This window comes from Erithacus rubecula, assembly GCF_903797595.1.
Source record: "Erithacus rubecula genome assembly, chromosome: 5".
Taxonomy (NCBI): Eukaryota; Metazoa; Chordata; class Aves; order Passeriformes; family Muscicapidae; genus Erithacus; species Erithacus rubecula.
In genome coordinates this window covers 42,078,081-42,104,223 of record NC_136687.1, presented here as the reverse complement: position 1 = coordinate 42,104,223, position 26,143 = coordinate 42,078,081, and the positions used below count along the sequence as shown (strand labels likewise).

Below are 26,143 nucleotides of genomic sequence, written 5' to 3'. Positions count from 1 at the left end.
CACTCGCCAGCCTCATGGTGCTTGCCCTGAGGGGAAATCCATCCCTTCCCCCAAGCACACGAAACCAACACAGCTTTTTTCTGAGCTCTTCTACTGTGAGAAAGAAAAAACCCTGTAGAGATTCTGGTAGTAGAATAATGAGATTTTACAAATAAAGCTTTGCTCAATAGCTTTAGCTTCTGTCCTGGTTTGAAGGAGAAGTGTCTGCCGATAAAGGCAGAAGATTCCCTTTGAAATAGAGACTTTAATTCCACTTTCCCCAAGTACTATAATTGTTTGAATCAAGAACTCTGAGGCAGAGATAAGGGGGTAGGAATAACAGCTCTTTTACTAATATATCTAACCGTACAAGCAGAAACAACAGCAGTTGTTAAAATTACCAGCAAAGCAGAACAGATAACTTGATTCCTGTCCTTTCTTTAGCTGCAGGCACACTCTCTCTGTGCTTGGTCCCGGTGCTGCAGAAGGGCAGGGCCCGACAGCTGCAGAGAAGCAGCAGAAGTGGAGACGGGAGGGAGCGGCAGTGGCCACGTCGGTCTCAGGTGGGAGCAGGCTGGAGTGGGCAGCTCCTTGCTTACCATTTGTGTCCGGATGATCAGCTGTGTCTACAGAGGCAGGAGGCTGGAATGGGGCAGATGCAGGGCCAGTGATCACAGAGGGTCTGACTCTTTTGTGTTCCACAGCGTGGGGCTGCAGATGGGGCGTCCTGTTCCTAGCTCGCCAGGAACGCGAGTCCCCTCTGGAAGCAGGAGAGGCCCCTCCCCCCCAGAAGCCACTGCCACCTACCCCTTTCTTCTAGAGTCATCAGAGATCCTGGGTGTAACCCAGCCACCTCCATTGGCGTGATAATGGGAAAAATTCTTTCAATTGACACAGCCCCCCACAACCCCCAACATTATCCACCCTGAATTTTTTCCATGCCAACATGCTACATCATATTAAAACCTTTAAATCATATACATACACGCAGTTATAGGCACAATATCATAGACAGTTCACCCTACAACAAGGTCCCCTTGGGGTATGCATTGGGTCTCTCCATCCTTTTGCATCACCCACTAAGTGCAACCTGGTCCTTGAGCGAAAACCACCCCACAAACAGGATTGTCTTTGCTGGAGGCAGAGTTCGCCCAGACAGTTTTTCCTAACATGCCTCTCAGGTGTACCACTGGAACCTTATCTCAATCTGGTACTCCCAAGGGCTCAGATTGGGCAGGGCCTGCTCGGTTAGTGGAACCTCGGGTATTCACTAACCAGGTGGCCTTTGGTAGATCGATCTCCCAGTTCTTGAAAGTCCCCCCACCAAGTGCCTTTAAGGTGGTCTTAAGCAGGCCATTGCACCGTTTGACTTTCCCAGCCGCTGGTGCATGGTAGGGTGCGGATGACACAATGGTGCCTGAAAAAGGCCCTTGGGATTTTATGCCCTGAGACAATGGAACCTTTCATGAGAGATGCCCCTGCTCCCTGCCAAAACCCCTGTTATCATTTAGGATTTCTATTGGTTTTTAACTTTACTAGATGATTGGTCTTTTTCTTACCTAGAATCTTAAAGTAATTGGATAGTTTCTCAACTCATAATTTTACTGGTGAGAATTTCATTCCCTTTGAAATCTATAAAGACCCCTTGCTATGCTATGTAACCGGATTTGCTAGTGGAAACCCTTCAGAGAAATAAACTGAGTTCGGGACCTTCTACAGCTAGTCCCAGAGTCTCTATCCCTTGCTAGCTAATAGCTGGCACTCTACCTCAGGAGCTCTAGGAGCTATCCGGTCTCCCATAGCAGCCAGGAGCTAGAACCACCCTAGCTCCAGCAGCTACAGTAGGGAATATGGTACACCCACTCAATGCTCTCTAGCCCAGGTGCTTATAAGGCTATTTTTTAAATGAGTCCCGTTGTCTGACTCAATTCTCTCAGGGGAACCATGCCTCTACAGAACTTGTTTCTCCAAGCCCAGGATGGTGTTCTGAGCAGTGGCGAGAGGCACAGGGTAGGTTTCCAACCATGGTCAGCACATAGCGCTTGACTTGGCAGGTCTGAGGCAGTGTGATATAGTCAATCTGCCAGGCCTCTCCATACTTATATTTGGACCATTGCCCACTATACCAAAAGGGCCTTCACCCGCTTGGCCTGTTTGATGGCAGCGCACGTGTTAAAGTCATGAATAACCTGAGAGATGCTGTCCATGGTTAGATCCACCCCTCGGTCTCGTGCCCACTTATAGGTGGCATCTCTGCCCTGATGACCTAAGGCACCGTGGCCCATTGAGCCAGGAACAATTTTCCCTTGTGTTCCCAATCTAAGTCTATCTTTGAAACCTCTATCTGTGTGACCTGATTTACCTGATCATTGTGCCAGTGTTCTTCATTAGCCCGACTCTTGGGAACATGGGCATCCACATGATGGACTTTCATGGGTAGCTTCTCTACACAAATGGCAATGTCTTTCCACTCGTCAGCAGTCCAAACTGGTTTTCCTCTACGTTGCCAGTCAGCCTTTTTCCACCTTTCTAGCCAACCCCACAGAGCATTGGCTTCCATCGACGAATCCGTGTAAAGGTAGAGCTTTGGCCATTTCTCTCTCTCAGCAATGTCCAAGGCCAGCTTTGAGTTCAGCAAGTTGACTTGATCCACCTTCTGCTTTGGTAGCTTATGCAACCTGTCGTGTGGGACTCCATATGACTGCTTTCCACTTCTGGTTCATTCCCATGACGCGACAGGAACCGTCAGTGAAAAGGGCATAGCGTGTTTCATCTGCTGGCAGCTGGTTGTATGGTGGAGCTTCTTCAGCCCGGATCACTTGCTTCTGCTCCTCTTCATCAGCGAGACCAAAATCTTCACCTTCTGGCCAGTTTGTAATTATCTCCAAAATCCCAGGGCGATTTGGGTTGCCAATATGGGCGCGCTGTGTGATGAGGGCAATCCACTTGCTCCATGTGGCGTCAGTGGCGTGGTGAGTAGAGGGAACCTTTCCTTTGAACATCCACTCCAGCACTGGCAGTTGGGGTGCCAGGAGAAGCTGTGCTTCCATGTCAATCACCTCTGAGGCAGCTTGAACTCCTTCATAGGCAGCCAAGATTTCCTTCACTGTGGGAGTGTAACTGGCTTCAGACCCTTTGTAACTTCTGCTCCACAATCTCAGGGGTCAGCCTCAGGTCTCACCAGGCACCTTCTGCCAAAGGCTCCAGGGCAGACTGTGGTTCCCAGCTGCAGAGTAGAGCACATTCTTTACCTCTGGTCCTGTCCTGACTGGGCCAAGGGTTACTGCATGAACGATCTCCTACTTGATCTGGGCGAAGGCTTGCTGTTATTCAGGGCCCCAGTGGAAATCATTTTTCTTGCGGGTGACCAGGTAGAGAGGGCTCACAATCTGGCTATAGTCAGAGATGTGCATTCTCCAAAAGCCTATGGCACCTAGGAAAGCTTGTGTTTCCTTCTTGCTTGTTGGTGGAGACATTGCAGTGATCTTATTGATGACCTCAGTGGGGATCTGGTGCCATCCATCCTGCCACTTCACTCCCAGGAACTGGATCTCTCAGGCAGGTCCTTTGACTTTGCTCTTTTTAATGGCGAAACTGGTTCCCTGCAAGACTGGGTGGTCTTCTCTCCCTTCTCAAATACCTCCATTGTTGTGTTCCCCCACACAATGATGTTATTGATGTACTGCAAATGTTCTGGAGCCTCACCCTTCTCCAGTGCAGCCTGGATCAGCCTGTGGCAGATGGTGGGGCTGTGCTTCCACCCCTGGGGCAGTCGGTTCCAGTTGTACTGCATGCCCCTCCAGGTGAAAGCAAACTGAGGCCTGCACTCTGCTGCCAGAGGAATGGAGAAGAATGCATTTGCAATGTCAATGGTGGCATACCACCTTGCTGCCTTGGACTCCAGCTCGTACTGGAGTTCCAGCATGTCTGGCACAGCAGTGTTCAACAGTGGAGTCACTTCATTTAATGCACAATAGTCCAGAGTCAATTTCCATTCTCCATCAGATTTGCGCACAGGCCAGATAGGACTGTTGAAGGGTGAGTGGGTTTTGCTGACCACCCCTTGGCTCTCCAGCTCATAGATCATGTTGTGGATGGGGATCACAGCATCTCGATTTGTCCGGTACTGCCGGCAGTGCACTGTCATGGTGGCTATTGGTACCTGTTGCTCTGTCACTTTCAGGAGTCCTGCTGCAGAGGGGTTTTCTGACAGTCCAAGCAAGGTGTTCAACTGCTTAATGCTCTCTGTCTCTACAGTAGCTTTTCCAAAAGCCTTCTTGAACCCCTTTGGGTCTTTGTAGTAGCCGTTCCTGAGGAAGTCTATGCCTAGAATGCACGGTGCCCCTAGGCCAGTTACAATTGGATGTTTCTGCCACCCCTTCCCTGTCAGGCTAATCTCAGCTTCCAGCAAAGTGAATTCCTGTGATCCCCCCATCACCCCAACAATGGAAACAGGTTCCTTCCCCACATGATCTGATGGTATTAGGGTGCATTGTGAACCAGTATCAACTAGCACTTTATGTTTCTGTGGCTCTGATGTGCCAGGCCATCGCACCCACACTATCCAGTGCTCTCTGTCATCCCATGCCTCTCTCTGGCTAGAGGCAGTGCCCTTCTAACCCTGGCTATTATTTCTTTCCTGGGCATACATATTGGAGGCTCCTTCCAGGGGATCTGACAGATCATCCTCCCTTCTGTAATACCCTGCACCTTTACCATGGCAGGTTGAGTTACCTTCATTTTATCAAGGTTCCCTCGGTTAGCATTTCCCTCCCTGAGTTGACGCACCCGTGCTGCCAGGACAGTAGTGGGTTTCCCATCCCATTTTTCCATGTCTTCCCCATGGTCTCGCAGGAAAAACCACAGCTCAGCTCATGGGGTATACCCTCTTTCCCTAGCTGGGGGGTGTTTTGTTCTAGATTTGGGGGCCTGTGACTCATACTGGTGCCACACTGATCTTCCTTATCTCCTCCCTTATCTCCTCCCTCATCTCCTCCCTCATATCCCTCATCCCCTCTTGGACCTGTTGGAGGTCCTTGATCACAGCAGGGACATTGGCCTGCATTGGGCCATCATACTCTCAAAATTTTTGAGTTTGTTTGCAACAGAACCCACTGTCTCTTGGTGTTTATCAGCATTAATCTTTGCAATGAACGTGGTGTATTGAGATGCCCCAGGGTTGCCAAATTCCACAACATCTGCCCTGTGCACCTGACCTTGTCAGGGTCATTGTCATGCTGTCCATCTCTCCCAAAGAGTACCTCTAATATTGCTACTTCTCTCAGCTGCTGGATCCTTTCTTCAAGGGTCTTCCAACGCATTCTACAGTGGTGCTCCTGCATTCTCTCTCTGTCGACAAACCTCTCTCAAACTCATTAAAAGCCAGTCCCAGAGGGAAAGGAGGCCTTGCTCCCTTACGAATATCTGGTCCACACCTGAATCCTGGGCCAAGGATCCCAAATTCCTGGCCTCAGTTCCATCCAGTTGTACGCCTGTTCCCGTAAGGTCCCAGACCCGGACTAATCAAGTTGTAAAAGGCTCATGGCCCTGCCGTGCAATGTCTTTACGCAGATTAAGGAGACTATCATATGAGAGGGACTCGGTGATGATCGCATCCTCTGGCTCCCTTGCTGGTTGTGAGGACCCTCCTTCCTGATCCTTATTATCTAGGTGCCTCGTTTTAATCTTAGATTTTCTAGTTTCTACAGGGGCAACTGTGGCTGGCTGTGCCTGCCTCTATGATCCTGCTGGAACCTGGACAGATACAACATCTACGGGTTCCACTGCAGCACCATCTGACTCTTCCTCCTTAGGGCAGGGGGAGGGTTTATCACCTGGAGTAAAGTGCTCTTTCAACATCTGCCTGTGCTTGTTCAACATCTGGATTTTCTCCTTCAACATCTGGCCTATATCCTTTACTATAGTCCCCACCCACTGTTCATTTCTGCAGTGGGCTGTGGAGCAGCATCAGGTTCAGGGACAGCTTTCCTAGTCCCCTTGGGCAGGGTCATGTTCTGGGGCAACATCTGTAGTCCCAGGGGCAGGCTCTGTGCCAACATCCCTAATTCCTGGGGCAGGGGCAGGCTCTGGGGCAACACCTCTATTTCCTGGAGTAGGTATCAGTGTTGTTATCCAAGTCAATATTCCCTTGTTTCTGAATGCTAAGTAGAACAGGCCTATCAGCAGCACCAGCCACTCTATAATAACATTAGCAATTAAAGCAGATTTGAAATCCTTGAAAACTAGTGGGGTAGCTTCAGAAAACTGGGTGATGGGTTGGGAGAAAATTTCCCTTGCACTCGTTACCTCACAGTAAGTACCATTACTGAAATAGCCCCAGAAACACACAGAGTACGATAGCTCTGGATCCATGTGGCCACTTCCCAGAAAAAATTAAAAACACATGAATTCCTGACGTAGTCAATCCACCGAACGAATCTGATAATAGCTACAGTAACTTTGGTGAGGGGGGCCATATTCAAATAAGGGCTTGCAGTTGGGAGAGAGATATGTGCGATCACATGGTGCCCAAACCAGATTAAACCAGACAACATGTTGCCACTTAAGAGAGCTGTTACTCCTGTCTTAACTCTCAACTCAGTGCCCTCTGTCCCATGCTGGGCACCAAAATCCGTCCTGGATTGAAGGACAGGTGTCTGCCAATAAAGGCAGAAGTTTTCCTTTGAAATAGAGACTTTAATTCCACTCCCTCGAAGTATTAAAATTGTTGAATCAAGGTGATCTCTGATCACCTTCTGTGAACCCTTGTTCTTGAATCTGGACATTGTCAACTATGTGTTTTCCAGTGTTTTCTAGTGGATAAGAGCTTTATTTCATCTGAGCTTTAATGGTCTAGCCCTGTAAATACCAAGTGGCCTTTTATAAGAGAAAATATTCTTAGAAGAGTCTGTTGAATGCAAATTAAAATGTTTTCCATTGGGACAAATAATAATGTTTCCATTAAAATGATAATAATCTTAAAAAATTATCTAAGTTGTGTGTTGTATGAAATCATCTCAGAAGTATAAGAGTCCTAAGTACTATTTAGAGAGTTTCTCACTTCAAATAACTTCAATAATTAAAAACTGCATCTGAAAATACCATACTGTAGATGCATTCTGCAAAATTTAAAAACCTTTCTGGAAATATGCTTTCTAAATTGTAACTAAAAATGCTCTCTTATTCTGCTGTGATATATTCTATATAAATCTCCTGTAAGGCTTAATGTTGTGCTTTTCTTCTTCAAAGAAAAAAGGAGCAATTATAAAGAATTAAATTTATGTTTTTTGAACTGGATTCAGCCGAGTTTAAGTGCCTGGCAATCAAAGTCAACATGTGTCCGTGGTTGAAGGGGGACTGAACTTTGTTTTTGTTGATGTGGCATTTTCCCCCTCCATTTCTGATGTTTCATGTTTCTCAGTGAAATGATTTCATACATGTTTGAGCAGGGACATTTGAATCACCAACAAAAGGCATGGTGTAGAAAATGGTGCTGATGGCTGTTTCTAAAATGGACTGAAGGAAAGTAAAAAATAAGTTTAGAAAAAATTAAAAATAAAATGTAATATATTTATATATATTTAGGATTAAAAACAACCAAGATAACCTCATTTTCTCCTAAATACTAGATCTTGAAAGAAGCATATTATATGGAAGACTCTTTAAAATATTTGTTTTTCTGGCACTGGATTTCTTTGAAAGGAAATTAATCTTAACATTCTCTTACATTACTAAAACTAATAGGAGAAACCATCTGTGGTACTGCCATTCTAGCAGATGGACACTTGGAAAGTTGACTTATTTCCTTTTCTGTTTCTGAAACACTGGTGCTAGCAACAGGACTAAGTGGCCTCTATTTATCTCTGCATACAAAGCCGGAAGAGAAAGGAGTAGAATGGCACTGTCTGATGAAAGATGACTGGCCTTTGTCACCAGCCCTTGCACAATTCACTAATTTGCTTGAGTTTTGCAATGCTGTGATACAGGTAACTGAACAGAGTTAGCTTGTTCCTCAGAAGTGGTAGTAAGTTATATGTCCTGAATAAGTTTGTAAGTTATGGAGTTTATTTTTGTTAATGCCATGGGCAATTAAGGCTAGACTAAAACAAGCTGCTTACAAAATAAATGCCTGGTGGTGTCTGTTCTGGTTATAAGGATGAACAAATATATTTGTGGTTTTCAGGTGCCATATGTTTAAAATAAAATCTTGATACTACATTATGTAATTGGGTGTATTTTCTGTTAAAATAAAAAACAAATGTTTATTGCATTTTATTACCACTGTTAATTCTAGAAGTAAAGGAATGCCTTTACATGTGGGAAATGTAGGGTTTATATCTGTATTTGTTTAAGCTCTCACAACGGTGTACAAAAGAAAAAAGTAAGAATAATCTATTTTGCCTGTTGGTGAGTAAAACATAAAGAAAGCCTTCCAAATGGAATTAATTAGGTTTCCTCGTAGAAGTACAGCTTCATTTTAGATTGGCCTATTTTGGATCTATTCTGTTTTCCAGGGTTCTTTTTCAGTGCTTTGCTCTCTTATTATTTTTTTTTTCAATTTAAATGTAAATGAAATTCTTGTCTTTATATATTGTTTTTAACGTTTGAATACTCAATAGATTCGAAATTCAGTATTTCATTAAAACAGGATAAACATTCACAGAAACTGTGAACTTATATTATTTGAAGAAGTGTGCTGGATAGGATTGAAAATTCAGTCACATTTACTGTTAAATAGAAGATATGTTTCAGTGCAATGTGTGAAAAGTACAGTAAAGGAACTGATTGACTTAAAGCCTTGAACAGGCAAAAATAACCGTGTCTTTGTTCAAATGCACTATAAAAGATTTTTAGTATGCATGTTTGAACATGAAGAGGAGACAATATTAATTTTGGTGTCTAACCAGAGTTATTCTACAGATCTATATTTGCAGGAGATCATAACTGATACCTTTATTGTAAAAAAATTGTTTGAAGGACACTACAGAAAAATTTTGAAATTAATTATTTTCAAAACATTGTTCAAGTAGATGCAAAATGGTAAAGAGATTTCAGCTGACATGCAGAAAGAACAGTTTCTGACTGCTGCTTGATTGCATCTGTATAGTCTTCAGCTGACTTGAAACCTCAAGTACTACAGGAATTTTTGCTTTGCACATGGATTGGTCTGTGTTCACCTAAAAATTTTGGCCAGAGATTAAAAAGGAACAGGGTAGCCAAGATCTCTTTCCATTTGCTACCTTTTCCCTGGACCAAAGCATAGGAAGGGCCATTCTTTTTCTTCCTCTTACCAAATAAATAGTTACAAGTTAAAGGAAATCTGGTAAGAATTGCAGGTTGGAGAATCTATTGGAGGTCATGTAGAGGCTGTGACATTCCATTGTCTATGAACTTCATACATAATATATTGGCTTTGAAAGCTTCTGAATGGAATTTTATTTTGCCTTTATATACATGAATTGATGTGTTTTCATTGCATAGACAAAGTGAATGTATAATTATAAACATAAATTTTTGGCTTCTCACAATACTTTGGGCATTTTTGTTTGTTTTAAAGCTCTTAACCATCCTATTGAATGAATTATGCTGGGTCTTTTGTAGTATCTATTTGTTTTACAGTGGCTGGGAGAAGGACATGTGAACAATATTTTCTTACCCCATAGCTAGAGAGCACTTAGATTTATCTACTTTTCAACTATAGGAAAGCATCTGTTCTGCTTTTCTTTATTGTAGAAGGACAAGGTAACAGTAGCAAATCCACCTTCAAGCAACCCCAACAATATTGCAGGAGCTGAATTTCAGATCTTGCTTTGATACATGGCTATATACACTTTTCTGTCCATCCATTCATCTTTGTGAGCATGCAGGAAGATGGAAAAGCCATGTCTCTAAGCTTGGCAGACTTACTGTAAAATTGGTATGTGTATTTCTTTGTAGAAGAAATAGTTGTTAACAACCTGAATCATATCAAATGCTGATTAGATGGACAAATGAATGTCTTATTAAATGGGAAAGGTTTTGGTAGTGAATAATAGCTTTCTGTGCCTTGCCTTTTAAATCTCACTAGAACTGTTCTGTGTCTTTCTCACCCCCACCCTCTTAGGTGGCACATCCCTTGATACACAACCAGCTTGTGAATTACATTTACAATGGATTTTTGGTGCCAGTAATAGCCCCTGTGCTCCATAAACATGAGTTATGCTTGCATCTGCAAGCAAGGCACAAAAATTAATGGAGAAAAGGTATCTGTGTAAAGATACTATCAAATGTATTGTCAGTAGTGACTCCATGCAATTCAATACATTTCTAGACTAACTTTCCATCTTTTCATTCTATATACTTTTTTAAGCAACATATAGGTATTTCTGAAAAAGTTTAAAATTTTTAAGTGGAATGAAGAAGCAAACTGTATGTGCTGCTCTAGACTCACATATCATCAAAAAAGCAGTAATATTTTAGACATTTCATCATGGCAGACATGTCTCCATGAGTATTTTTCTTCTAAATTAGTATTTTCCTAAAGGAAAACACCCACAAGGAAAATGTTTGGTCAAGAAATATTATGCTAGTCTTAGCAAAGTTGCTATAATCTTGTAGCTTATCATATTGGATAAAGTTATTTTCCTAAAGTAGAGTTTGCTATCAGTTTTCTAATGTATTAGAGTGAAGTTTGTTACTCTGAAGAAAAAAATCAAATTTTTCTTTGAATTTTAGGGTTTATCCTTTGCAAAATATGTCACCAATATTAGTGAAGTATGTATTTACTTTTTTTTTTTGTTAAGTTGAAAAAAGCTACATTTCCAACTGTTGCAGAATATGTGAATTATGTCAATTCCCCATCCCTGATACTGTTCAAGGCCAGGTTGGATGGGACTTTGACCAACGTGGTTTAGTGGAATGTATCCCTGCCATTGGCCAGTGAGCTGAAACTGGATTATAAGATCCCTTACAACTATATAATATAGTTATCATATGGTTATGTGATTTTACGTATTAACAATCTTCATTGACCTGTAAAAAAATACCTCTTTTGAGAAGAAAATGTAGGAACAGCTGGGAGTAAAAATCCACAAAAAACTTTCAGAAGCGAACTAAATCTTTGTCCTGGTTTGAAAGGACAGGTGTCTGCCAGTAAGGGCAGAAGTTTCCCTTAGAAATAGAGACTTTGGTTCCACTCCCCCCCAAGTATTATAATTGTTTGAATCAAGGACTCTGAGGCAGAGATAAGGGGGTGGGAATAACAGCTCTTTTACTAATATATCTAACCGTACAAGCAGAAAACAACAGCAGTTGTTAAAATCGCTAACCGAACAGAATAGATAATTCAGTGTCAGTCCCTTTAGATGCAAGCACGCTGTCTCTGTGGTTAGTCCCAGCCCGGAACTGCCGAGGGCAGGCGAGAGCGCAGAAGGGAGGGGGCGGCAGCAGCCACACAGGTCTTGGGTGGGAATGGGCTGGAGCGGGCGTCTCCTCGCTCATCATTTGTATCCGGGTGATCAGCTGTGTCCACAGAGGCAGGAGGCTGGAACGGGGCAGATACAAGGCAGGTGATCACAGAGGGTCTTGCTCTCCTGTGCTCCGGCCGCGTGGGCTGAAGATCCGGGCGTCCTCTTCCCCTGCTCGCCGGAAACTCGAGTCATGTCGTGTTCCCCCCCCCCCCCCTTCCCACCCCGAAGCCTCAGAGGTCCCTCCGGGAGCCGCTGCAATTGACACCTTTTTTCTGGAGTCATCAGAGATCCTGGGTGTAACCCGGCCAGCTCCATTGGCATGATAATGGCAAAAATTCTTTCAGTTGACACAGTAATAGAAAAACACTCAACCCCCAACATTATTACTTTTGTAAGGTCTACTAAGTCTCGCAAAGCCGACCAAACACAAAGCATTGCAGCTATTCCATTTTCTGGAGGGCAGTTAAATATCATACCCTGCTTGTTGTGTTTCACTATTTGGTTTATATTTTGCATTGAAATGGTTTCTTCCCGGATCCCCCCATGGTCTGTTATATGGTTTAACACTCTTCCCCCCCCCCACCTTTTCTCCCTGGGATTGACTGTGATCTGGGATTCTTCTGCCTGTAAGGGAAATTAACCCACAAACACCAGAGGTTTATGTCCAAAAAGGAGACAGAGGAGTCCTTTTTGCTTTATTCGAATAAAGGGAGAGGCCATGGGGCATTCCCCTGGGATCTCTCGAATTTTTGGAGGACGCAGCCTCCCTTTTTATCCTATTTTCCCGCCGCTTTTCCCTCTCTCTTTCCCCATTGGCTGAGGTACAGACTTCCCGGAACGCCTGACACCTGACATTCCCCTCTAATGTATAACCCTCCCTTTTAATTTTTAATTCTTGTAGAATTCAGTTTTCCCCCTCCCCGTTGCTTCTTTCATCTTCTGTTACCCAATTTTATTTACCAGCAAACCTACAGTTTGTAAAGGCAAATCTCTTTTTCCATTCATCAATCAGTGTAATCCCTCCCATTGTTTCTTTTATCTATAGGTGCTAACTTTACCTACCAACAGATCTACAGTTTGTTTGTAAAGACAAATGTAACATTCCTCTCAATCCCTCCTCTTTTATTTTTAGTAATTGTCTTTACAAACTTTAGCTATCATTGTCTTAATTTCTTGTTCTTGTGTCCTTTTTGGTTTTGCAATTATTTGCAATGACATCAATTTCTGTCCTTTTGTAGCTATCTCTGGGTCAGTAGGCATGGCTATAACTTGCATCCCCTTGATCACATGTTGAATAAGTTGTATTAAGCAAGGGATCATGCATGGTAAAAGAGTAGAGTTGCTACAGCACATAAGAAGAAAAAAAGCAGTTGTTTAACCCACAGTCCACCAGGTAGCCATGAAAACATGTCCCATTCCCATCCTTTCCATGTTTGGACAGGAGCTAACTTTCTTATTCCTTTTGCTATTTGTTTCACCACTTTTCTAGTGTCATTTATTTGCAAACAGCAGTTTGAGTCATTTAATTTGCCACACACGCCCCCTTCTTTTGGTAATAAGTAGTCTAATACCATCCGGTGTTGAAATATTGCATTTCTCATCTGAGTAGATTGGTCAGCAAGAAGGTCAAGAGCTGTAGCTGTCTGGTTACTTACTATTTCAAAGACAGCTTGTAACCTAATTATCCGATTTGAATTATAAATGGTTTCTCTGGCACCTGATATTAATTCACTAGGATTCCAAGTGGCTGGGCCATAGTGTTGTATGATTTGTTCAGCTGGCCACTCATCATTACCCCACTTTTGGGTGCTCCCCCCAGCCAAGGCTACATCAATTGACCGCTTTTCCCTGATTAGATCATCATATACCTTGATCCCTAACTGGTTTCCCTGAACTTGTGGTAGCAGAAAGAACAGAGGTCTGATATACCCCACATAGCATATTCCTGACCAGTTTGGGGGTAACCTGCAATAGGCATATTGGCCGCAAATCCAGTAATGCCCCTTTAAAGCCCACGTCCCGTTGGCAAAGGGACCTTCACAATTTTCATGATTGTTATGGGCTGATGTTTGGACTGGCTCCTCTCCTTGCTTCCCCCGTGCAGCTGCCGGTCCCTCCCTCGGATAGCTCTTTTTCCCCAAATTTGTCCTAAACTTGGACAATGATCTACTGGGGGGTCAAAATATAGCTTGCTTCCTGGGCCTTGTGGTCCCCCAAGAATAGTTGCCCCACCATAAGAATCACAGTATTTGCACTTCCATGCTCCCACATGAGGTTTCCAGCTGCAGTTACATCCCAGATCTGTTTTATGAGATTGGGACCAGAACCTGCTAAAAAGAGTTTGAGTTCCATTCCAGTGTTGCCACTTCCACTGATAGTCACGAACAACATGTGTCCTACTTGTGGAATTATCTCGGGGGCAGCTTAAAAATAAGGAGTCAAAAAACTTATCCCTCCCCACTGCTTTACAGCCTTCCAAATCTTTCTGGTAAGTATGGTAAGAACACTTTACCCAACTACCATTTGAGAGCTTAACATGAGTTTGATTCCATTTGCCCTGATATCTGGAACAATCATAAGGAAGGCATTTGGGGGTCCAACAATCTAAACCCAAAGATAAAGTCCAGTTACAAACACTTTTCCCCACGTATATGCTTCCTGTTCTATTTAGACAATAAGTGCCTCTTTCAGAAGAATGAAGCTGCCATGGACTTCCTTCTTTATCCCAGAATCCTGTTCCATTATGGACTTCACTCGGGGTGCTAACCCACCATTTAGGTTGGCCACCCATGGCCAGTTTTCAGATCCTCCTGGCCCCCTACAGACCCAGCAATTGCTAAGGTTAAAGGTTTTTGCTACTTCTTCTCCTAAGGTTAAAAACTTATTTTCTCATTCCTGGCCCCATCCTAACTGACAGTATAAAGGTAAGATCACTAAGAGAAACATTCTAACTGGGTTATGTAATTCCCTAACCTAATTTTTACTTTCACGTTGTCTTCTGCACCTGTGGTGAGTGAAGGCACAGAAACAGCTTAATGTAAAGGAAAACAGTGACAGCAAAGGACTGGCCCCCCAGTGACTGGAGATCTGAGAGGTGGGATGCCCACCCAAACTTATTTCAGCAGGCAGTCTGTGGGTAGGCACACGAGGCTTCCCTCGATGTCAACACACTTGCTACTGCTCCAGTCCGCCCCTGCGGAGTGTCAGTCACGGCTTCCCGTCCTTCTCCTCCAGCTGAGATGTCCAAATCTCTGGGGCCTTAGAGACCTTGACCCGAGTGTGATGGGTCCACCCGTGTTCAGCTGTCTTGACGGCTGTTTCTGTGGTCAGCAACACCTGGAAAGGTCCACGCCACTTCACCACCAGCGGTGCTTCTTTATACTCCTTAACTAGGACCCAATCTCCTGACTGGATGTTGTGAACAGCAAAGTCCAAAGACAGGGTCTGTGCCAGCTGAGCCTCCTGTCGAAGAGATTTCACAAGAGACAGTACCCGAGACACATAATGCTTCAAATACACATCACTTATCTCTATCCCCTCACTAGGCTGAGAGTTGCAAGGGTAAGGAATTCCAAACATTAACTTAAAGGGAGATAATTGAATATCTTCCCTGGGTCTGGCCCTTATTCTTGCCAAAGCCAGGGGCAGGAGCAGTACCCACGGCATCTTGGTTTCTATTATCAGCTTCAGAAGTTGTTTCTTTATTTCTCCATTCATTCTTTCAACCCAACCCGAACTTTGGGGGTGCCAGGGGGTATGCAGGTTCCATTGTATTCTTAAAGCAGCCATAACTCTTTGAAGAATTTTTTCTGTAAAATTAGTTGCCTTATTTGAGTTTATTGCTTTTACAATTCTATATTTTGGAATTATTTGTTCCAAAAATACTTTAACAACTGATCCTGTAGTTGCTGAAACAGTAGGGAATGCTTCTGGCCAGCCTGTTAATTGACATACTATTACCGGAAGATATTTAAACCTTGCCACTCGGGGCATTTCAGTAAAATCCACCTGACATCTCTGGAAGGGACGTACAGCCCAAGGCCTCCCTCCCCTGGCAAGTTTCTTTGTAACCTTGTTATTGGTTTTAGCACAAGTCAAACAACCCTCAATAGCTCGTTTTGCCAAGCTAAAAAGACCCACAGCAGCATACATTTTTAGGAAGGCTTCTGCCAACGCTCGAGAGCCCCAATGACTCCCTTCATGAAGTTGTTTTAACAATTGTAAGGCCAGAGCTTTTGGGATTCACTGCCTCCCATCCCTTGTAAACCAATTGTTTCCTCTTTCTTCTGCTCCACATTTTTTTAATTATCTCGAGTTCTTCTGGTGGGAAAGACAGCCTCTCTGGCACCGGTGCAGCCACCGGGCGCAAGGGGAGGATCCCAGAGACCTCTGGCAACAACGCAGCTCTCCGAGCCTCCCCATCAGCCAATCGGCCTCCCATTGCCCCCCCCCCCGAGCACCCTGCCTGATGCCCCCCAATGTGGACCACTGCCACCCTTTTTGGCAAACTCACCACCTCCAATAGGCGAGAGACCAAGTTTTCATGGGCTAACATCTTTCCCCTAGAATTTAATAAACCTCGTTCTTCCCACAGTTTCCCAAATGCATGTATCACCCCATAAGCATATTTAGAATCGGTAAAAACGTTCACTGTCTTATCCCGGTATAACTCACAGGCTCTGATAAGCACATACAGCTCAGCTGTCTGGGCTGACCAGGTGGGCGGTAACCTCCCCCCTTCCTTTAATTGTTTGCCATTCACGATAGAGTATCCTGTAAAACGCTTCCCGTTTATTACTCTTGACGACCCATCGATGAACACATTCTTTCCCTCAGGCCAGGAATTATCTCTCAAATATTCCCTAGCTCTAGTCTGGAGATCTATAACCTGGATACAATCATGGCTTTCCTCCTGTCTCCCCCTTTCTTCGGGGCCATTCAAACAGAAGGCTGGATTAAAATTTTCCCCATTTTTAAATTCTAAATCCTCCTGTTCCATTAAACAAGATTCATATTGTAATAATTGAGCACTCGTCATCCACATAGAGGCTCTCTCAGTTAACAAAGCTTTAATCTGATGCTAAACTTTTTACAATCACATACCCTCCCATTGTCAGCCCCTACCAGAGCTGTGGTCACAGTTTCTGCAGACAATGGAGCCAGCCTCTGGCCGCTGGGTTAACAACTCAGAAGAACAGGCAACAGGCCTCTGTGTTCCTTATTCTCTTACACGAAAATTCCTTTAGCATGACCCAGCTCAACACCCACATGTAGTTGAAATTCCTTTTCTGCGTCCAGAAGAGCCAAGACCAGAGCACCAACTAATTCATCCCTCAATTTTCCAAAGCACTGCTCCACTTCTGGTGTCCACATCACAACACCAGGACCGCTCTGGGTTAAAAAGTTACACAAAGGTCTAGCCACAAAAGAAAAATCCTCGATCCAAGCTCCGCAGTCCCCCACCAACTCCAAAAATTTCCACAACCCCTTGTCAGTCTGGGGCAAAAATCCCCTGCACTCCTTCTGGACCAACACACTGCAACCCCTCAGTCAGAAGGTGTCCCAAATATCTGACTCTCTCCTCAACCACCTCTTTCTGCTCCCCCGATAACAGCAAATCATCTACATATTGCAACAGCTTAACTCCTGAGAGTGGAGTAAACTCTTAATATTTTCTGCACAGCTTGCCTAAACAAACTTCGTATATCTCTGCAGCTGCATTTCAGCATAAATCTTACCAGACATTTTACATAAAGATATTACAGACAGTAACACAGACTCTGTGTTACTTCTTTCTTTTTTTTTTTTTTTACTCTTGTTACTTTTCACAAAATTAATTTGCTTTCCCATTCTAGTCATCAAATTTCTTCCCAGTAAATTACAGGCACAATGAGGAGCAATCAGAAACTCATGCTTTTTAAACCCCTCCCACACATTTAGCAAATTCCCATGCCTTTCCCTGTATTACTTGTATTTTCCAGCAAAACTCACAAAATCCTTAAAACAGAATCCTAATCTTTTCACGTACAATTTGCATTTCCCATATATTCCTTTATTCTCGTTCTCCCTCTCTTTATCACACACGGTATACCAGAGTCAGTTTGCGTCCTGTCACAGTGCAAACACAGCTCCTCCCCCACCGATGCTCCCAGCGAGCACGGCCCGCAGCATCACAGGCGGCTGGGCACCCCAAACCTTACGGGGCCGGGGCACCCCGAGCCTCACGGGGGCCAGTGGACACTGCTGGCCCTGCCCGGGGCTGGCGGGGTCAGGCACAGCCCCGCGCTGAGCCCCGGCAGCCCCACAGCTCCCAGCCCGTGTTCCTGGTCCCGCAGCTCCGTGCACGGACCTGCTGCTCATTGCCTCGCCCATACCTATCACACACTCCTCCTCAATTCTCTCCAACACACAAACACTCTCCATCCATCCGCCGCTGTCGAGACCCTCTCTCGACTCCCCTTTTTGCCCCCCAGGGCATGGATTATCGAGACCCCTTCTCGACCTCACTTGTTGCCCCCCCAGGGCACCTATATAACATGGCCTTATAAGCCCCTTTGACAACTTATACTCTGGCCACACAAAATAACAATATTTTATCATAATTCCCATAGTTACTTCTGGGTGAATATACAATCTGTCCCAAGACTTCAGCATTCTCCCCAAGGGACTCTCCGGGGGTATTATGGGATCCTTTTTGCAGCGTCCCTTTCCCGACTTCACCCTTCCAACCCTCCATGGGTTCCCCGTTTCACCTGTGCTGCCCTCCATGGGCGCCCTCCCAGGTTTGCTTCCCCGAGGATCCCACTTTACTCACCGGTGAGATTTTCAGTGGTCCTTCCCTGCGGACTCTTCACGGACCCCCCTGGTCCGCCACTCGTCTGTCTCCTGGACAGTCTCGGGAACCCAATCGATCGCCCGGTGCCAGCTGGCACCCGGGGGAGCTGATCACCGAAACTGGGTGAGGCGCGCCTTCAGCTCCACCGCTGCCTGCCGCCCCGGACGGTGGAAATATCCCGGACCGAGCCCCCAAGTTGTAAGGGAAATTAACCCACAAACACCAGAGGTTTATGTCCAAAAAGGAGACAGAGGAGTCCTTTTTGCTTTATTCGAATAAAGGGAGAGGCCATGGGGTATTCCCCTGGGATCTCTCGAATTTTTGGAGGACGCAGCCTCCCTTTTTATCCTATTTTCCCGCCGCTTTTCCCTCTCTCTTTCCCCATTGGCTGAGGTACTCGAGAGGCACAGACTTCCCGGAACGCCTGACACCTGACATTCCCCTCTAATGTATAACCCTCCCTTTTAATTTTTAATTCTTGTAGAATTCAGTTTTCCCCCTCCCCGTTGCTTCTTTCATCTTCTGTTACCCAATTTTATTTACCAGCAAACCTACAGTTTGTAAAGGCAAATCTCTTTTTCCATTCATCAATCAGTGTAATCCCTCCCATTGTTTCTTTTATCTATAGGTGCTAACTTTACCTACCAACAGATCTACAGTTTGTTTGTAAAGACAAATGTAACATTCCTCTCATGCCCCTTACCGACATTTGAAAAATCTTCACGGTTCCCATGTTCACCCTATTTTCCCCCTGGAACCAACCAGGTCTCTTGCTTTGTCCATGCCATAATTCCCTCCATCTCTAACCTGGAGCTAGCTGAGGCAGGTCGGAGAGAGGGGAGAGAACTACGGCAGCTGGCATCCAACATGAAGGGCCTCTCATGAGGTGAGACTCCAGGCCATGGCTGAATTATAAATCTTTTGGACTGCTCAGCTACCCTGGCAGCAGTGAGCTGCTTTTTGCACAGCACCTGCTGAGTGGGATGAACTGGCAGCCTGCCTAGCCAAAGGCAGGTTGTTTCTGGACAAAGACTGTTTTTGCAGTACTTCCGCAGGGCCAAGGTTCCCAGGAAAGGAGTGAATAAACCTTGCAGCAAGTGAGGACCCTGAAATAGCCTCCAGTTACAGGGGGAGGTGCATGTAAGCCACCATTGCGGCAGAGCAGGCGGAGGACTGGCCGGAGCAAGCAGGCTGCAGCATGCCACATGAAGCAGCGCCACTGGGCGAGTTGCACGTGGTCGGTTGCGGCAGCATGTGGTCGCTGCGGTGCTTGGCTCGGAAAAGCAGCAGAGAGCAGCATGGGTGGTGCCGACTGGCGGTGTAACATGCGCATCCACGAAAAGTGGCTTGCCTGGTGTGCCGAGCAGGCAGCGGCAACCCACGCAGTGGCAGTGCCACAGCAGCAATGCCAAAGCTGCAATTTCGTGAGCCTGCATGTTAAAGCAGTGCCACTCTGAATGGTGGGGCACGTATTTCTGTAGCGAGTGCGGCACCGGGCAGGGGCAGGAGCGGCTAGAAGCAGTGGCAGGGCTTCCCCAGCACCGACTGGCGGGAGGCAGCACACGTGAGCTGCGGTGACGCAATCCCAGCAGCGCATCCATCATGTCTCCTTTGTCCTGACCTGGGGTTGGGGGGTAGGAAAAGCTGCTCGTGTTTGTGTTTTTACTGGGGAAAAAGGTAGATTAGCCATGCAGATTGCTTTTAAACATCATAGGCATGCAGGTTTTTGCTCAGTAAAGGAGAATATTTTCCCAATTTAGGGAAAAAAAGTGGAAAACGGAGATGAGACAGCCTCTCTGTTTATCCCATTATTTTTAAAAATTCACAAGAAATTACTTAAGACAGAGCTCAAAAGACAGCTGCAACAGAGTCCCCCAATTTCCCCTCCTGCTTCTCCAAACTCCTCTGCCCCGGAACTAGAGGAATCATGTGGGTCACCCCAAGAAACAGAGAGTACCTGGTAAAGGCACAGTCTCCCTAGCCCAGCATGCTCCCCCTGGTACTCTGGCTCTGACAATTTTGCATAGGTTGTCAGAGAATCTTCCCTGTACCAGCTGTTTTACCCCTAATTCGGTGTTCTGTTAGCTTTAAGTATGACCTCCCCCCGCCATCCCCCCACCCCATTCTATGCCATCCACAGGGCAGAGACCCAAGATGGAGCCGGTCACATGGCCGAGCACAAACTGGCCACATGGCAAAGCACCTGGGGATCACGGTCCATGGGGTGGGGGGTCCACAATGACAACTGTAATATGTTCAGTATCCCTGATTACTTTTCCTCATCCCACAACCCCTTCTACCCTCTCGTCCCTGCCCCCAACCCCTTCCCCTCCCACAACTCTTTCCTCCCCTTGGCCGCCCCACCCCCTCCCTCCTCGAAATGCCTGCCCTGCATGATGTAAGCCAGCAACCCCAGCCCACGAGTTGCAATCCTGGTTCCCACGGTTGCCCCTCCCACCTGAGTGGCTCTGCCCCTTCCCCTACTCTGGTTTCCCATACCTGCCCGCTGGGCTGCAATGGGAACAGGGGCGGGGGAGAAGGAGCCCAACTTCTGAGCTGCTGCGGGAGCAGGGGTGGGGAGTCCCCCCCTGGGTTCCAGCGCCAATGCGGATGGGGGTGTGGATGTCCCCCCTCACAGCCCCCGAGGGTGGGAGGCTGTGCCCCATGCCCTGGTCCCCATGGGAGTGGAGGCGGGGGAGGGGGTGGCTTGCCTTTCAATCCCCATGGGGCTGAGTAGTGGGGTGGGAGGAATCCCCCCTCCGGATTCCCGAGCAGGGGGAGTGAACTTCTCTCCGGTCGCTGTAGGAGCGGGGGGGGTGAGCAGCCTTCCAGACCCAGTGGGGCGGGGGGGAGGGGGGGTTGCCCAGCCCCTCCTGAGACATCAAGGTGGGGAGGGGGGCCAGCCCTCCCCGGACCATGCAGGGTGGGGGGATGACTTGCCTCCCAGCTCCCAAGTGGGTGGAAGCACGGGAGCAACCCCTGGAGGTAAGAACCAGGAAGAGGAAGACATACTCTTACCTGCTCCTGTCATTTTTATTGGTAGAAGAAATGGTAAGAGAAGTTATCAGCCTTTGTCCTACCAAGATAAAAAGGAGATTTTCAAAATCCAAAGGGAGTTTTGCAGAAGCAGGAAAAGTTTTAAAGGAATTATGACAGCCACGTTTAATTTGAATGAGTTAGTACCAGCTGACCTCCGGGATCTTTTCTGGTGTCTGTTAACCCCTCAAAGTATGATCTGGGAAAGCATGTGAATGGGAAAGCATGTGGAAAAGATCTCTGAAGGTACTTCTGCAGGAGCTTCAGCAAAGCTCTGATGATGCAAAGGATAGTGATGGGAATGACATTACCTATGAACATTTATGTGGGTGGGGGAGAATGGAACTGCCCCAAGAAACAAACTATTGTCCAAGTCTGTTTTGGATAAGATCTGTAATGTTGCATAAAAAGCTTTTAACCAGTTACCAACAGTTGAGGTCAAATGTACTTATGTTATTATTAAAGAGTTTGCCTCAGAGAATTTCTTGTGGACCATCTTCGAGTGCAGGTGGAGAGGCAAGTGCAAGACCCAGTGACACAGGCAGAACTGATTAAGGAGATGGCTCAGAAAAATGCCAATAAAACCTGCCGCAAGGTCATACTAAGCCTTCCTGTAGAGCCTTTGCCTAATCTAGCACAGATGATAGAAGCCTGCACCAGGAAAGCAGAACTGCTTGGTGCACAGGAGAGGAATCTGGCACTGGCACACCCAAAGACTGCTGCTGCTGTAACACCAGAAGCAAGGAAGCAACCGATGTCACCAAAGCAGCTGCAACATGTCATCTGCTTCCAGTGCAAAATGCCAGGACATTTTGCCAGAGACTGTCCTCAAAGCCAGCAACAGAAGAGGACCAACAAACAAAAAAACCTGAGGCCATGGTGCATACCCGCTACTGGCATAATTGTGCACTGTGACATAAATACTGTGGGCTCCACACTGGCAAAAGCCTCTCTCTTAATAAAAAAGGGGGAGGAAAGGAAACAGGGTGCGGTGATGCAGGAAAGAAAAAATGACAAATGTTTGCTTAACAAAGCTCGGCAACCTCGTGACCATTTCAGGTTAGTGACTACCAAAGGTTTTCATTCAGGTATATTGATTGGACAGTCATTGGAGTGGACCCGCCAATCAACTTGAAGGATATGACGTGAATTTACATGTAACTGGACAGTGAGTATTTTGTTATTGCAGACACAGCACACACACCCCTGGAGACTGAAGTGGCTCCCATGACCATTAAGTGAGACAGAACTCACCTCATTCTCCAGGTGCGCTGCTGTCAGCCACCTTTCTGTCTGGCCAAGGTACAAATTCTCACCTAGGCCATTCCCATTTCAACAGAGGTCCCAGTAGATGAAAAGCACCTGCCGTCTACTGGGCAGAAGTTATTGACAAGGAAAAACCCACTATAGCATACAACCTAACCCATGGATCAGACCATCTCCATGTTGCTTGACAAGGGGGCAGATTTGACAATCATACCTGAGAGGATGTGGCCATCACATTGGGAGTTGCAACCAGTGGCAAAATCCACAGTGTAGGAGGAATAAATCTGGCAAAAATCTCAAAAAGCATCATGTAAATTGAGGGGCCAAAATGAAAATTGGCCAGTGTTCGTCCATTTGTCACTGACTACAAGTGCCCCCTGTGGGGGAGAAACACCGTCTCCCAGTGGGGAGTCAAATTAGTTATCCCTAAGAACTCCCAGGATTTTTAGAGGCGGCCAATGTAGAGCCCTACCCAAAAATTAACATGGATGGATGACAATCCAAAGTGCGTACAGTAGTGGCCATGGAGTAAGGAAAAGTTCAAGGTGCTTGAGGAGCTCGTGGAGGTGCAATTAGCCAAAGGACATATAGAAGAGACAACAAGCCCTTGGAGCCTTGGAGCTCCCCAGTCTTTGTAATAAAGAAGCCAGGGAAGGATAAGTGGCGATTGCTCCATGATCTCCAGGAAATAAACAAAGTGATTGAGGACATGAGGTCACGCCAACCTGGGATGCCTTGCCCAACAATGCTCTCCTGAAACTGGCAACCAGCCAGTTGTCCTGGACATCAAGGACTGTTTCTTCCAAATTCCCCTACACCCAGAAGATGCCCCATGGTTTACCTTCTCAATTGCTATGACCAACTGAGAAGGCCCAATGAAGCACAACCACTGGAAAGTACTCCCACAGGGAATGAAGTGTAGTCCTTCCATCTGGCAGTGGTATGTGGCCTCATTGCTGTCCCCTGTGTGCGTCCAAAAAAGGGAGGCCGTCATCTTACCCTACATGGATGACATGCTTGTGTGTAGCCCTGATGACTCTATACTCTAACACACCTAGTGGTTAAAGTTTTAGCCTCTGCTGGATTTCAACCATAGGAGGACAACGTCCAAAGGATGCCACCTTGGAAATACCTGGGCTTGAAGATCACTGCACTGACCGTTGTTCTGCAGAAATTGAAAATAAATTGTGATCCCAAAATCCTAGCAGATCTACATTCCTTGTGTGGGTCTTTGAAATGGGTCAGGCCCTGGCTAGGCCTCACCATTGAGGACCTAGACCCCCTCCTCAATTCATTGAAGGGGGAGAAAAAGCTGGTTTGTCTCAGGAAGCTGACCCCAGAAGCAAAGGCCACAATTGAAAAAGCACAGGCTGCTTTGGCAGTGAGGCAGGCTCACTGCTATTAGCCTGAGCTGCCTTTCAAATTCATTGTCTTGGGGAAACTGCCACACTTGCATGGTTTGATATTCCAGTGGATCAAAGGGCAGAAAGATCCACACTTAATCACATAGTGGGACTTCCTCTCCCACCAAAGATCCAAGAACATCACCAAGCTACAAGATCTGATGGCTCACCTGATTCAGAAAGCCAGAATGAGGGTGCATGAGCTGTCTGGTTGTGACTTCACCTGTATTCATCTCCCGGTCAAACTTTCTGAGGAGGGAAGGAACTCTCCTGAAAGGTTGACTAAAGAGATGTTTGAGCTCTTGATCCAGAGCAATGCCAACCTCCAGTAATCTCTGGATAGCTATAATGGACAAATCTCAGTCCACGCCCCATCTCACAAACTGTTTAATGAGGAATTCCACCTCATTCCTTGTGAGAAGAGAAACTGTAGGCTACTCGATGCTCTCACAATGTTCACAGATGCGTCTGGAGCATCCCACAAGTCGGTGATGACTTGAAGAAATCCCCACATTCAGCATTGGGAAGCTGATGTTGAGTTTGTGGAGGGGTCGCCCCAGGTAGCCAAACTGGCTGCAGTTCTGAGAGCCTTTGAGAAGTTCTCGGAGCCAATTAATTTGATAACTGACTTGGCCTATGTGGAGGGGTTAGTGTCTAGAGAAGAGCAGGCAGTTCTCAAAGACATCAAGAACAAGCATCTCTTCAGGTTGTTTTCAAAACTAATTTACTTAGTTTCACTTTGAGAGCATCCGTTCTATGTGATGCATGTAAGGTCACATACCAATTTGTCAGGCGAGATTGCAGAAGGGAATCATAAGGCAGACTCCCTTGCTGCCCTAGCTGAGAAAGCACACATCCCTGACATCTTCCAACAGCGAAAGCTGAGCTACCAGCAATGCCATCAAAATGTACCAGGTCTGATCCATCAGTTTCAACTAACATGGAGTCAGGCTCAAGCCATTGTGGCCACCTGTCCTAGCTGCCAGCTCCAGGTCATGCCATTGCTGGGTATGGGGGTTAACCCCTGGGGCCTTGGCAGCTGTGAAGTATAGCAAATAGATATCACACATATTCCCAGTTTCATTCACCTCAAATATGTCCATGTAAGCATTGACACATATTCAGGTGCAGTTTATGCCTCTGCTCACGTAGGAGAAACGTCTGTGTACATCAAACAACACCTAATGCAAGCCTTTTCAGTGCTGCGGATCCCTAGGCAAACTAAGACCAATAATAGCCCAGCGTATACATCCGAGGAGTTCCTACAGTTTGTCCATCAGTGGAGAGTGGAACATAAAACTGGCATCCCCCACAGGCCAAGGTGTGATCAAGAGTGCCCACCAGAGGCTCAAGCAGGTCCTGGCTAAATAGAGCAGTTCATCTGTGTGGATGTCTTCACAGCAGAAGCTCTGCAAAGCCATGTTTACTATCAATTTTCTGTATTGTTCATTTGAAAATATGAGTTCACCTGTGGTATGTCACGTTAACAGTGGTAATTAGTTCAAATTGTCCCAGTGTCCACCAGTCTTAATTAGGGAGCCAGAAACTTGGGAAACCAAAGGCCTCTATGAGCTTGTTTACTGGGGCATGGCTATGCATGTGTAGCAACCCCCTCAGGCCCTCGGTGGATTCCCCAGAAGTGGGTAAAACCTTTTGTCCTCAGGTATCCAGCTGTAGCAGAAGAGGATGAGAAGCAAGTAGCTGTTGCTTTCAAAAAGAAGATGCCATTGGAAAGAGGAGCGAAAACCTTCCTAAGAGGTGGCTACATTCTGCAGGTACAAAACCTTTTAATATGCTTTCAAAATGTTTGGTTTTCCTTTTAGAGAAAACCTGATGCCTTTCTTTTAACTTTGTTGAACAAAAAAGAGGAGATGTATTTCAATATTTGGTTTATATTTTGCATTCAAATGGTTCTTTTCCGGATCCCCCCATGTTCTGTTATATGGTTTAACCCTCTCCTCCCCATTTTTCCCCCGGCCGGACCTGATTGGCTGTTATCTGGGGTTCCTCAACCCCTTACCAAGGTTTGAAAAATCCCTATGGTTCCCATGCTCACCTTCTTTTCCTCCTTGAACCTGACCAGGAAAAAAGGCTTGGATTATGCTGGGAAAAGGAGCCTCCTTGGTCTTTTGCTTTATCCATGCCGTAATTCCCTTCATCTCTGACCTGGGGCTAGC

The 26,143-nt window shown here is 46.0% G+C and overlaps 1 pseudogene across 1 annotated transcript in view; it reads left to right on the top strand.

Annotated features, from left to right (window-relative positions):
* Positions 1 to 26,143, top strand: part of LOC306801888 (FHF complex subunit HOOK-interacting protein 1A-like) — a 72,705-nt pseudogene that overhangs the window by 11,704 nt on the left and 34,858 nt on the right. Inside the window, exons 3-4 of the transcript in view lie at positions 7,813 to 7,964; positions 10,082 to 10,168. The product of the transcript in view is annotated as an FHF complex subunit HOOK-interacting protein 1A-like (transcript). The remainder of the gene's footprint in view (positions 1 to 7,812; positions 7,965 to 10,081; positions 10,169 to 26,143) is intronic.